At 39.0% G+C, this 13,413-nt stretch overlaps 1 protein-coding gene across 6 annotated transcripts in view; it reads left to right on the top strand.

Moving 5' to 3' along the window:
* ZRANB1 (zinc finger RANBP2-type containing 1) overlaps positions 1-13,413 on the top strand; it is a 72,708-nt gene that overhangs the window by 37,598 nt on the left and 21,697 nt on the right. The window contains exon 3 of one of the 6 annotated variants that reach the window (XM_063781200.1): positions 9,245-9,366. The exons of 3 other annotated variants lie outside the window; for them this stretch is intronic. The gene's annotated coding sequence lies outside the window, so the exon portion shown is untranslated. Of the gene's footprint in view, positions 1-9,244; positions 9,367-12,737; positions 13,300-13,413 lie in introns of those variants that run through there. 2 more of the 6 variants (XM_063781202.1, XM_063781201.1) reach the window with 2 other exon arrangements.

Below are 13,413 nucleotides of genomic sequence, written 5' to 3' on the forward strand. Positions count from 1 at the left end.
CAGGTGCACACCACTGTGCCCGGCTAATTTTTTTTTTTTTTTTTTAGTAGAGACGGGGTTTTGCCATATTGGCCAGGCTGGTCTCAAATTCCTGACCTTGCCTCCTGCCTTGGCCTCCCAAAGTGCTGGGATTACAGGCGTGAGCCACTGTGCCCAGCCAACAAATAATACCTTAATTTGACAATTTCAGAAAAATTTTACTTAATTTTCACCAGTTCCTAGAGGAGGTCAGAGCCATTGTTAATAATGAAAGAAGTTGAGGTACAGAGGGACTGACTAGTATGGGAAGTAGCTGTCCTTTCCAAGACACAAATGGTAATGGGTTTCTTTCTGCTGGATATGGTTGGGGGTTATTACTGGAGCTTTTGAATTATGTTTGATGCCTGGGAATATTAGTGTTTTCAGCCCTGCCTTTTTTCAGGTCAGCGAAATAAATATGCCTGTATGAAGCTGATTGCTGTGGCCCAGGGTAATCTGCTACTTGCTAATATTTTACAGCATTCCATGGTTAGGTCACATTATTTGGACTTGACTTTTTGTGTGTGGTGTTTCTGTAGTAGTGTGTGTTCTGTTTGCTCTGCTCATGTAGGCCTGTTTTTGGCTTGGTATACCAAAGGTGTTTGGACAGTCTTTCAGTGTTTAGAACTTTTCCTGTACTGTGGATTGCTTTGCAGTCATCATTACTTCTGTGTTGGTAGCTCAGTTGCAGATCTGTGTTCTAATATGTCATTTTTTGAGATCAACATCTGTGAGTTTAGAGAGGAAATTCGTGGAGTTGTTCACAGTTATGGCTACTTTTTAAGTGCTGGGTTATGAACTTTGATTGTCTGCTGATGCCAAACTAGTGTTCTACTGAAAGATACTCTTCTGATTTAGTGTCCTTTTTTTTTCTTTTCTCTTTCTTTTCTATTTTTTCTGGAGACAGGATTTTGCTCTGTCGCCCAGGCTGGAGTGCAGTGGCGTTGATCACAGCTCACTGCAGCCTCGAATGCCCAGGCTCAAGTGATTCTCCCACTTTCAACCTCCTGAGTAGCTGGTTCCAGAAGAGTGCACCACCATCCCCAGCTAATTCCTGTTTTTTTTTTTTTTTTTTTTTTTTTGTAGAGGCGAGGTTTCACCATGTTGCCCAGGCTGGTCTCAAACTCATGGGGTCAAGTGATCGGCCCAATTCAGCCTCCCAAAGCTTTGGGATTACAGGCGTGAGCCACGGTGCCTGGCCCCTTTTTTCTTAATACATTGTTTTACGTATGAATGGAGGCAGAACCAGTAAACAGGTCTTGCATCATATTAATAGTTTTGAACATTTAAAACCATCTAATTGCCCTTTTATTAAAGACAACACAAAAATGGTTTGAGTTAAAAATGGTACATTAAAAGTTTTTTTTTTTTTTTTTTTTTTTTGGAAACAGGGTCTTGCTCTGTTGTCCAGGCTGGAGTGTAGTGGTGTAACCTCAGCTCACTGCAACCTCCACCTTCTGGGTTCACACAATCCTCCTGCCTCAGCTTCCCTAGTAGCTGGGATTACAGGTGTGTGCCACCATGCCCATCTAATTTTTGTATTTTTAGTAGAGATGGGGTTTTACCATGTTGGCCAGGCTGGTCTCGAACTCCTGACCTCAGGTAATCAGCCCACCTTGGCCTCCCAGAGTGCTGGGATTACAGGCGTGAGTCACAGTACCTGGCCCCTTTTTTCTTAATACATTGTTTTACATATGAATGGAGGCAGAACCAGTAAACAGGTCTTGCATCTTATTAATAGTTTTGAACTTTTAAAACCATCTAATTGGCCGGGCACGGTGGCTCACACCTGTAATCCCAGCACTTTGGGAGGCCGAGGTGGGCAGATCACGAGGTCAGGAGATCGAGACCATCCTGGCTAACATGGTGAAACCCCATCTCTACTAAAAATACAAAAAATTAGCTGGGCGTGGTGGCAGGCGCCCGTAGTCCCAGCTACTCTGGAGGCTGAGGCAGGAGAATGGCGTGAACCTGGGAGGTGGAGCTTGCAGTGAGCCGAGATTGCACCACTGTACTCCAGCCTGGGCCATGGAGACTCTGTCTCAAAAAAACAAACAAAAACGAACAACCAAAACCCATCTAATTGTCCTTTTATTAAAGACAAAACAAAAATGGTTCGAGTTAAAAATGTTACATTAAAAGGTTTTTTTTTTGTTTTTTTTGTTTTTTTGTTTGTTTTTGAAACAGGGTCTTACTGTGTTGCCCAGGCTAGAGTGCAGTGGTGTAATCTCGGCTCACTGCAACCTCCACCTCCTGGGTTCAAGTGATCCTCCTGCCTCAGCTTCCCTAGTAGCTGTGATTACAGGCATGAGCTACCATGCCTGGACACATTAAAAGCTTTTAATAGGATCCAAAATGTATACAGACTTCTGTAGCGTTTTTTGGCCTGCATCCGTAAAAGGAAAGTGAGTGCTAGAATACTGGCAATGCTTTGTAGTCCTTGGCTAACTTTGCGTGATACTTTTAAGTGTGATGCGTGTGTAGCTATGAAGACTGTGATCATTTCACTCCACAAACGTTCGTGATTGTGGGTTTACTTCCTGTCCAAGGTAGTTCATATAGGTAATAGAGTTATTTTTAGCAACATGAAATAAGTATTATCTTCAGGTAGTTTTTGTTTTTCAAGTTTTTAAGGATTTCCTGTTTTGATCTTGGAACACTGGATATAAAATAACATTTTATGTCATGATTTTTAAGTGAATTGTGAGAATTTCCAGCAACGTAAAATATTCTCATCTGTAGGGAACACACATGCCTGTGTGCACACTCACACTTTTCACCTCTTCCCTTTCTACTATTAAATGATGCTGGCCCGTTTGGTCCGGGATTTGAAAGTACTTCCTGACACCTGTGATAAAAAGAAAGCTTCCAGGAATGAATGTTTCTGTTAAGGCAAATGGGCAGTGATGGCAGAAATAAAGCCCCAGTATTCTCTTGGTTGCCTTTAGTATGTCTGAGACGTAGTTCTCGGCTTTCAGAAATGATTGATTACACAGGGTTGCCAACAAGTAATGTGCCTTTTTATGCTGAGAAAGGGACTATGTCACGTGATTCTTGATTATGTGATAACTGACATTTGAATATGCAGCATTGATTCAGTAACGGCTTTCATTTAAAAAAGAAAGTACTGTATTAAATGAACACATTGAAATATGAAATCCAGATGTATCCTTTAAATATCAAGTATAAAAGGATGTGTTTTGACTCTAGAGAACTGTTGGGATCTAAACTAACTTTAAAAAGTTGCGTTAAACTAGGCACACGGTTAAAAAAAACCCAGGCAGCACAGAAATGCAAATATAAAGAAATGCAATAGTTTCTTCTTCTCTCTACCTCCAGTCCTGCTGTGCATAGACAACCACTATTTTCCCTGTCATTCTTTTATTTTACTTTTATTTATTTTTATTTTTTTGAGACGGAGTCTTGCTCTGTCGCCCAGGCTGGAGTGCAGTGGTGCTATCTTGGCTCACTGCAATCTCTGCCTCCCAGACTCCAGCGATTCTTGTGCCTCAGCCTCCCAAGTAGCTGAGACTATAGGCAAGCTCGCCACCACGCCCAGCTCATATTTGTGTTTTTTAGTAACGGCGGGGTTTCACCATGTTGGCTAGGCTGGTCTCGAACTCCTGACCTCAAGTGATCCACCTGCCTTGGCATCCCAAAGTGTTTGGATTACAGGCATGAACCACCATGCCTGGCCCCTGTCATTATTTTATAATGAGAAATTTCAAAACCTGTATAAAGGTTGCAAGTGTAATATATTGAACACCACATGCCTTTGACCTAGATTTTCCAGTTCTTTGCTGTATTTGGTGTCTCTGTATGTCTTTCTCGTGTGTATTCTCTGAACTGTTTGAGAGTTAGCTGAAGACATCATGACACTTTACCCCTAAATATTTCAGCATGTGTTTCCTAAGAACAAGGACATTTTTTCCTACATAACCACACAGTATAATTATCCAAGAAATTTAATACTGAAAGTCTATATTTAGTTTCACCAATAGTTTCAGTAATTGCTGTTGCCCCACCTTGTTCAGTTAAGGATTATACATTGTGTGTAGTTTTGTCTCTTCAGTCTTCTCTAATCTAGAACAGCACCTGTTTTTTTTTTTTTTATTTCATGATTGACATTTTTGAAGATTCCACTTTTGCAGAATGATCTTCAATTTAGATTTGTGGATTTCCTTATGATTAGATTCAGTTTAAACATTTATCTTTTTTAGGGGAGGGAGGAATACTATATAGGTGATATTATTTGAGGCAGCACCTCCGATACCTCTGCATAATGTCCTTGTATCATTGTTCCTTTTTTTTGCAATTTATTTTGAGGTAAAATATACATAAGATAAAATTTATACCATTTTACTCATTAAGTGTATATTATTAGCATTGGGTACATTCTTATTGTTGTGTAACCATTTCTACCATTCTCTCTAGAGCTTTTTTACATCTTGGAAAACTGAAACTCTGTATCCATTAAATAGCTCCATTCCCCCTTCCTCCAGCCCCTGACAACTGTCATTGTACTTCCTGTCAATCAATTTGACTGTCGTAATAACCTCATGAATGGAATCATACAGTATCTGTCCTTTTGCTTATTTCACTTAGTGTAATGTCTTTAAGATTCATCTATGTTGTGATCTGTGTCAGAATTTACTTCCTTTTTTTTTTTTCGAGAGGAAGTTTCGCTCTGTTGCCCAGGCTGGAGTGCTGTGGTGCAATCTGCGCTTGCTGCACCCTCTGCCTCCCAGGTTCAAGGGATTCTTCTGCTTCAGCCTCCCAAGTAGCTGGGACTATAGGCGTGTGTGCCACCATGTGTGTCTAATTTTTGTATTTTTAATAGAGTCGGGGGTTTCACCATGTTGGCCAGGCTGGTCTCGAACTCCTGGCCTCAAGTGATCCACCCGCCTCGGCCTCCCAAAGTGTTGGGATTACAGGCGTGAGCCACTGCGCCTAGCCAGAATTTCCTTCCTTTTTGAGACTGAATAATATTTCATTGTATGTGTATACCACATTTTGTTTATCCTTTCCTCAGTTGATGAAAATATATTATTTCTTTTTCACCAAATTTAGACATTTGTACTGACTTCTTGTAACGATCTTTGAGAGTTTAGTTCATTTTTGAATAATAAAGGCAGACGACTTGAGACTAGCATGTGCAACGTAGCGGGACCTCTTTTCTATTAAAAATAAAAAACTTAGCTGGGTGTGGTGGCAGGGTGCCTGCAGTAGTCCCAGATATGTGAGGCTGAGGTGGGAGGATTGCTTGAGGCAAGAGTTTGATGCTTCAGGGAGCTATGATGAGTCTAAGCATTCTAGTCTAAGCGACAGAGCAAGGCTCCATCTCAAAGAAAAGCAGACTATATGCATTGTAGACTATTTCAGAGATAAGAAAAGCTATGAAAAAATAAAAATAGTTTGTAATCTCACTGCCTAGAGGAAGTCTGTCAGATTTTTTGTGTATTTTCAGTCTTATTTTTTTGCATTTATTTACTTTTACATAGTTGAGATTATATTGTATATCCTTTTTCATTGAACTTTATATTTTGAATCAACATGTTACCTTTTAAAAATGAATGTGTAATATGACATTGAATTGCTGCACCTTAAATTAACCTGTTCTTTATTAGCAACAGTTTGGGAGTCCCTGGGGAGCTGTCTTTGCTGATGTTTGTTGTTAAGAATGGCATGCTGTCTCATTTTATTAATCATTTGCATTTTTTTCTGTGAGTTGTTGATTCATGTCTTTTGTTCACTTTCGTTCACTTTCTTTGGTGATTTTATCAAGTTACATGAAATCTATATGAAAAATACACATCTCCAGTCCCAGTCTGGGCAACATAAAATCATTTTTGGCCTCGGCCTCCCCAAATTGCTGGGATTACAGGGGTGAGCCTTGGCACCTGGCCTCAGTTACTTTGAAAAATTGTCTTAGCTTTTACCTTTTCTTTGTTCATTCATTCATGCATTCAGGTACTCCCTGAGTGTGCTCCCAAGCACTTTGAAAGAAGTCATGTCTCTCAAAGAGTTTATAGGGCAAGTAGAATTTAGCAAGCCAGGATAGCTCAGCAGAGGAAGTACAGGGTCCTAGAAGGAGCATATAACCTAATCTCATTAGGAGATTTGGAGAGGACTTTTGATGACATCTAAGCTGAAACTTGAAAGAGAAGAAGGAATAGTGTTTCTATTAGTGAGAATTTTATGTGTTAAAAATCCAGGGTGGAGAGACCAAGGCATGTCCAATAACCCGAGAGAAGTCAGATGGTTGGCGTGTAGAATGAGGACTGTGAGAGAGAACCTGTAGGGAATGTTGGGACTGTTTAACCTGGTTAAATAGGTTGATTCCTTAACCTGGTTAAGGAATTTAGCTGTTAGCCTAAGGGCAGTGGTAAACTTTTTTTTTTTCCCCCTGAGATGAGATCTCACTTTGTCACCCAGGCTGGATGGAGTGCAGTGACATAATCACGGCTCACTGCAGCCTCAACCTTCTTGGGCTCAAGGGATCCTCTCACCTCAGCCTCCCAAATAGCTGGGACTACAGGTGCATGCCAGCACGCCTGGCTTATTCTTTAAATTTTTTGTGGAGATTGGGTTTCTCCCAGGCTGGTCTTGAACTGCTGAGCTCAAGCAGTCTGCCCTCCTTGGACTTCCAAAGTGCTCGGATTGCAGGTGTGAGCCACTGCGCCCAGCCTAGTGGTCAACCTTTGAAAAGGGAATGCCGTAATTAAATTTGTAGTTTAAGAAGACCACACTCACCCTAGTGTAGAGAATAGAGTGGGAGGGAGCAACACTTGAGATGGCAGACCAGTAGAGTAAATGATAGCAACTTAGGTATAGCCAGGTATAGCTGGGGTAGAGTCAGTGGAGATGGGGAAAGGGAGATTTATTTGAAAAAGACTGAAGTAGAATTGGCAAAACTTGGAAGAATTGATACTGGGCTGAGATGAGGAGTTTAGAAAGCCAGATTTTTGGTTTGGACATCTGGATTGGCTAACAGTATCATTTTTCCTGGACATAGGAGAGGGAAAGTTTAGGTTTTTTAAGAGGTTTTGTGGTGAGGATGCCTGATGGATTATTGGATACATGGGGTCTGAAACTTTTGGGGATGGATGCTTATGGGGCTATGAGTGTCTACGGAAGCCATGAACTTTCTTTTTCAGTGGCAAATTATAGGAGCTTTCTTGTTTAGTGTTTCTAATTGGAGACCTTAGTAAGATTGACTGGGTTACTTTTGAACATTTCTTCCAATTTGATGATTTTCTGTCTTAATTCTGTCTACTTTTGTCTAGAAGAATTAAATGTATATAATATGAACAGTATAAAGTTATAATAAATTATGAAAGTTTTTCCTTTTATCCTTTCTTCCTTGCCCCTACTTCGTTTTTTAAACAGAGACAGGGTCTCACTCTGTTACCCAGGTTGGAGTGCAATGGCGTGATCATAGCTCATTGCAGCCTCGAATTCCTGGGCTCAGGTGATCCTCCCAAGTAGCTGGGACTACAGGCATGCGTCACTATGCCTGACTAATTTTAAAAAATTTTTGTAAAGATGAGATCTTACCATCTTGCCCAGGCTGGTCTTGAAATCCTGGGCTCTAAGCGATTCTCCTGCCTTGGCCTCCCAAAGTGCTGAGATTATAGGTGTGAACCACTGCACCCAGCCTCCCATTTCCACTTTTAAAATGTTCATTTACCCTCTAGTAAAAAAAAAGGTAGGCTAGACTATTCAGTTTCTCCTGGCCTACCTGAGATATAGTATAATTATAAAAATCTAAAATTTAGTTTCAAATTCAGCCAGGGTAACTTGGCAGTGTGGCAAATGAAATTTTTATTTTGAAGTCAGAAAAACCTTTGGATGTGATTTCAGTGGTGAATGTGGTTTTGGCATACACTATTTTATGAGTTTCAAAATCTACTTTTGGAACCTAAGAGTTTTTGTTTTGTTTTTTGTTTTTGTTTTTTAGACAGAGTTTCGCTCTTTGTTGTCCAGGCTGGAGTGCAGTGGCGCAATCTCGGCTCACTGCAACCTCCGCCACCTGGGTTCAAGCGATTCTCCTGCCTCAGCCTCCCGAGTAGCTGAGATTACAGGCGCACGCCACCACGCCCGGCTAATTTTTTTTGGTATTTTGAGTAGAGACAGGGTTTCACCATGTTGGCCAGGCTGGTCTTGAACTCCTGACCTCAGGTGTTCTGCCCACCTCGGCCTCCCAAAGTGCTAGGATTACAGGCGTGAGCCACTGAGCCCGGCCGGAACCTAAGATTTTTAAGAACCGTAATTTCCTTTCAGTTGAATATTTTCAGTAATGTTTTAAGTGACTCATGATGTGAACTCATGTTCATCTGTTTCAGCCCTGTTAACATTTGTCCCCATCTCTGATCACTTGTCCCAAAGATAACTTTGTGGCATGTTTCCTTTAAGTCCTGCCATGTTGCTTTCAGCAGCAATTCTTCCTGCTTGGCAGGATCTTCTTTCTTACGAAGGTATCTGTTAGGTTAGGTATTTTTTCATGACTTCGGGGACTTATATTTTCACAAGAGTGGGTTGTTAACACTCTGATCAAAGATGTAAGGAGAAAAGAGCTCAGTAGTATAGACTATATTTGACATAGTTTGTCACAACTTACAGATAATTTAGAAAGCTTTAATTAGTGACTATTTGACTTCCTTCTCTCATTGAATCTTTTATTTTTCTAAAGAGGATGTTTTAGTAATGGACAGTGAGATTGTTGAATAGAAGCTAGTCTTGATATGTTATAGATTAAATTTAAGAATTTGTTTATAATTTTGATTTTCATCTGAGTTTTTGAATAGGTTATTGTTTTGTAGCACCGTTACTAGGAATAGAAATAGTAGATCTTAACTTGTTGCTATTATTATGTGGAAAATACAATCAGGAGGTGTTTTGGCCTGCTCAAATTATTTCTGAGATTGTTGCTGTGCTTTTGCCTACTTGAAGGTACACTTTAAAAAATATTGAAGTCATTTTATTTAAAAAACAGCTCATTAGTTTTGAAAGAGTTTGCTGTGAATATCTCCAGGTTCAGGATTAAACTATAGCCAAATGCTTATGATATAAAAAAGTATTACTGGGTGGTATAGTTTCCTTTTAATATGAAAACCAGTTAAATGAGTTAAACTCTGGCTAGAGGAAAACCACATCTGCATCTTTCTCTGACCATGGTAAAGGACATTCTGAACATTACCACTTAAAACGAACTTTTCTCTTTAAGGGTTCCTGAAATTGTGCCAGCTGACTCCAGGTCCACCCTGACCCCACAGCATAAACCATGCTGTGATGTCACAGCTACCATAGAACTCCAGGGTAGTGTTGGGCTGGCCCATGTGGGCTCAGGTAAGTCCTGGCTTTTTTTTTTTACCATTTGGCATTCTTTTCAAAGTTAATGACCATTATAATTTTATGTCATAAAGGAAAATAAGGCAAAACTTTGAAAACTGTGCCATATATGGGGGAAAAAATAAGTCTGTTTTCTAAATATCTATGAGCCAGCTCTAAATTCTAACCAATGGAGTTCCATAGTAGCTGTGAAGTCCCTAGTGAGTCATTGACCTGTGGCTTCAAAATACGTAAACTGTATTCCTGGCCCAGCTTACGGAATAATATATGTTCATTTTTTATTTTTTTAACGGTTTAGCTAGTAATATATAATATAGTGGCTTTCATTCTTAGGCCTTCATGTTTTAAGAAGTGTATTAACACTTTATCTGTAATTATGTTTCACTATTAGGCTAATTGTGCATTTCATTCAATTTTGAATGTATGGTGATACTACAGATTAGTTTTATAAAATTAATCTTCCCAGAGTGGCTTCAGCTGTCCTTTTATTTGTCTTCATGAAGAAGAAAGGGACAGAAGGCATAATACACGTTTGTTAAATTTTCAAAAAAAGTACTAAGAGAAAGATGCTTTGGCTGGGTGTGGTGGCTCACGCCTGTAATCCCAGCACTTTGGGAGGCCGAGGTGGGTGGATCACCTGAGGTCAGGAGTTCGAGATCAACCTGATCAATATGGTGAAACCCCGTCTCTACTAAAAATACAAAAATTAGCTAGGTGTGGTGGTGTGCGCCAGTAGTCCCAGCTGCTCAGGAGGCAGACAGGAGAATTGCTTGAACTCGGAAGGCGGAGGTTGCAGTGAGCTAAGATCGTGTCACTGCATTCCAGCCTGGGTGACAGAGCAAGACTCTGTCTCAAAAAAAAAAAAAAAAAAAGAAAGCTTCAGTTACTCTTGGAGGCATTGTGAGATGTCAGTAACCTAGAAAACATGTATATGTTGATTATCTTCTCTTGGAACTTTTCATTTTTTCCTGGCCTTTGTCCCATAAAGTGAGATTTTAACACTTGCATTTGTCTTTCCCTGTCTACCAACTCTTCTACCTTATTCTTACGTTCTTTTTATCCCCTGACATTAAAAGGTGCTCAAAGTGTAATTATGTGAAGAACTCAGATATTGTAAGGTTTTTTTTTTTTGTGGCATGTATTATGATGCTTTTTCCCTGCACTTTAAGTAGAAAACATGCGGTGGCTAAAACTTTAAATTATATGCGTATGGGCCAAATCCTATTGAACCAACCACGTCTACAACAAAAACGTGTCTATGAAGTAATGTCTAAACTTTCAGAAGTTTTCTTTGAGCAGTGTGCAATAAAGACGTAGCAAAAATTGGGACAGTTCAGTGACATTTTCATGAAATTTGATTTGTAATTTACTAATCTTTGTAGCTGAAAATGTACAATTCTTAATGAAAAGAATGAAATTACGTATTCCCCAAACACTAGATAATAAAATAATTTTCTTTTAAATATTATTTTTTACCTATATTTAAGTGATGTGTGTTTGTCATGCTCTGGGAAGTTTGGAGAATTTCGTGCTGTCAAAAACTGAGAATAGTCTGTTCTCCTCATCTTCTGTATGTCTGCCATGCTGGGGAATGGGCAGTATGCCCGTTTGTAGTTTAATGCAGAGCATGGAGTAGGAGGGACTAATTAAATGTTTTTGATAATTTTGTATTAGGTCAAATAGAAATCCTAGTTCTGTTTGCGTATATCGGCTTTATTGAGACATAATTTCACATACCATGCATTTCAACATTGTAAGTTCTGGTTATATTTATAAAAAGCACTTAATGAAAGCAGAATAGGTGATATTATTGTACATTATAGTTCCAAAGTACAGTCTGCTGATTTTGTTGTGCTATGTAGTCTGCACCCCACCCCCCAGTGCTCATTAACTTCTAATTACAGAAATCTCTCAGAGACATTAGAGAGGAAATCTTAAGAATTTCTAAGATGAGATTCTTCTAGACTTCAGCTATATGGTGAGTTAGCTAAAAACAATAAAGCGATTTGAAGATCTCCCCTTCTTCCAAGCAAAAGAAGGAAGTTATTTGGTGCTTAGCTTTAGATTACCTCATCTTTGTCTTTGAGAAATAAGAAATAAACACGAACACATACAGTACAAACACCTACATACATGCATACATGTATATACACATAAATTGTACAGATCTTCCTCTTTGCTTTTTCAGCTAAATTGATGAGACTCTTGGGTTGTTTTTGGAAGTGTTTGGAACATTTTTTATGTAATACAAAAAATTTATAAGTAGATAATATTTTTAGATTAGAACTAAAGACTATAAAAGGTGCCTTGATGCTATGTATACCTGAGAATAGTCGAGGGCTTTGATAGGTCTGAAGGGAAAGGTCGTTGCCTTCATACAGAAATGCTATGAAGTGAAAGGAGATGGTGTGGGCATGCTCAGTCCTAAATAAAATAAAACTGCATTGAATTATCTTAAAAGTTATGGGCCCTACCAGACTATACTTAATTGTTCATTAAATAAGTTAAGCAGAAGTTTCAGAGTTCTTTCTGTATTTGAACATAATAATTGGTAACAGAAAACTCTTCGATCATAGAGTTGTTTTTAGTTCAAGTAGCACTTTCTGGTCTATTTGAAAGGCTTGCCCCTTTGGGAAGATTTATAGCCTTTATCTCATGCCATCCTTGATTAAGCTTTAGCTTTGACTTCTCTAGGGTGCACTGTTCCTCAGAAGGATGTGTAAGGTGGGTGGAGGCGGGGCATTTGTAGCTGAACTTGTATATGCATAGTGAGGAATTTATCAGGCTACATTGCTGTGAAAATAAGAATTCCTGTAAGAAGGCATTCTTAATATAATGGGTTTTCAACCTGAAGAATGTATATGTCTGTGTTCGGGGCAGGGGGTCATTTTTTTGAGGAGAGGATCGAAATTTGCAGAAAGGACTGTTTTGAATATTGGAGTCACATTTTCACTGTCTTTGTACTTCTCATATTGCCTGGCAAGGCGTTCCTGTATATGATGAGGATTCAGTAAATGTGGGAATTATTTTGGAGCCTTGTTATCTTTATTAATGGTAGAAAATTGTTGCATTTTATCAATCTGTTATATTCTAAGGAATATGTCTGATCGAATTCCTAATTCAAGATGGCAATTAAAATACTCTTTTAAAAGTACACTAAGAATATTTTTTTACCTAGTATTAGTGTTCTGTCCAGCAAACACATTTGTCTTGATGTAATTTAGGAAACACTTAAAAGTATTTGGTCCCATAAATAATTTTTTAAAAATTGTTTTAAACACTTTTTGTGGTAAATTGGAAGCTAATCTACTGTTTTTTTGCCCAGGCTGATACCCATACTTTACCAGACTGCTTAGTAGACAGTATTACTGTGTTTACCTAACATTAATTTGTGTTAAGATTAATAAAATGGTTCAGTGGTAATGGAATGTTCTTTATAGATTTGGGCAGAAGTGATATTTCTGTTTCCCCCCTACTCTAACTGGATTGTAATGTTTTATTTTAGCGTATTTTATTTGAAATCATCTGGTCCAATTTTTACGTTATTAATAATTCTTAATGGGTATAAGGAAGACTTGGCTATGAGAATCTGAAATCAAAATGTTGCCAACGTTTACTTACAGTGAAGATGGTTTCAGTTGCTCTAAGTTGTTTCAAAGCTAAAGAGCAGTATGGAAAGCTCAGCATTTGTTTTGATTCTGCTTTAAGAATGCAGTGTAAAGGGCAGGAGGAGCTCAACACCAGCTGGAAGCACATCCCTGTCTCCTTGGTTTCTGCAGAGTCAGGATGAACGCAGGACCTGAACCAGGGGCTCAGTGTCTCTTGTTACGTCTGGTTTCTCATACTAGATTATCGATCTTCGATCCAATTCATGCAGTCTAATAGTTCCTCTAAATCTCACCAGAGCCTGGAGCCTGCACTGATGGTAAGGTAAATGTCTAGGCAGTTCTAGTTCTGAAAGGAAAATTTTTAAAGGGAAAGCAAAAAACGTATCTTCCTTACTCTTATAGGACATTTAAATGATGCATCAGGATCCAGGAAGCA

This window comes from Pan troglodytes, chromosome 8 (assembly GCF_028858775.2).
Source record: "Pan troglodytes isolate AG18354 chromosome 8, NHGRI_mPanTro3-v2.0_pri, whole genome shotgun sequence".
NCBI classification, from domain to species: domain Eukaryota; kingdom Metazoa; phylum Chordata; class Mammalia; order Primates; family Hominidae; genus Pan; species Pan troglodytes.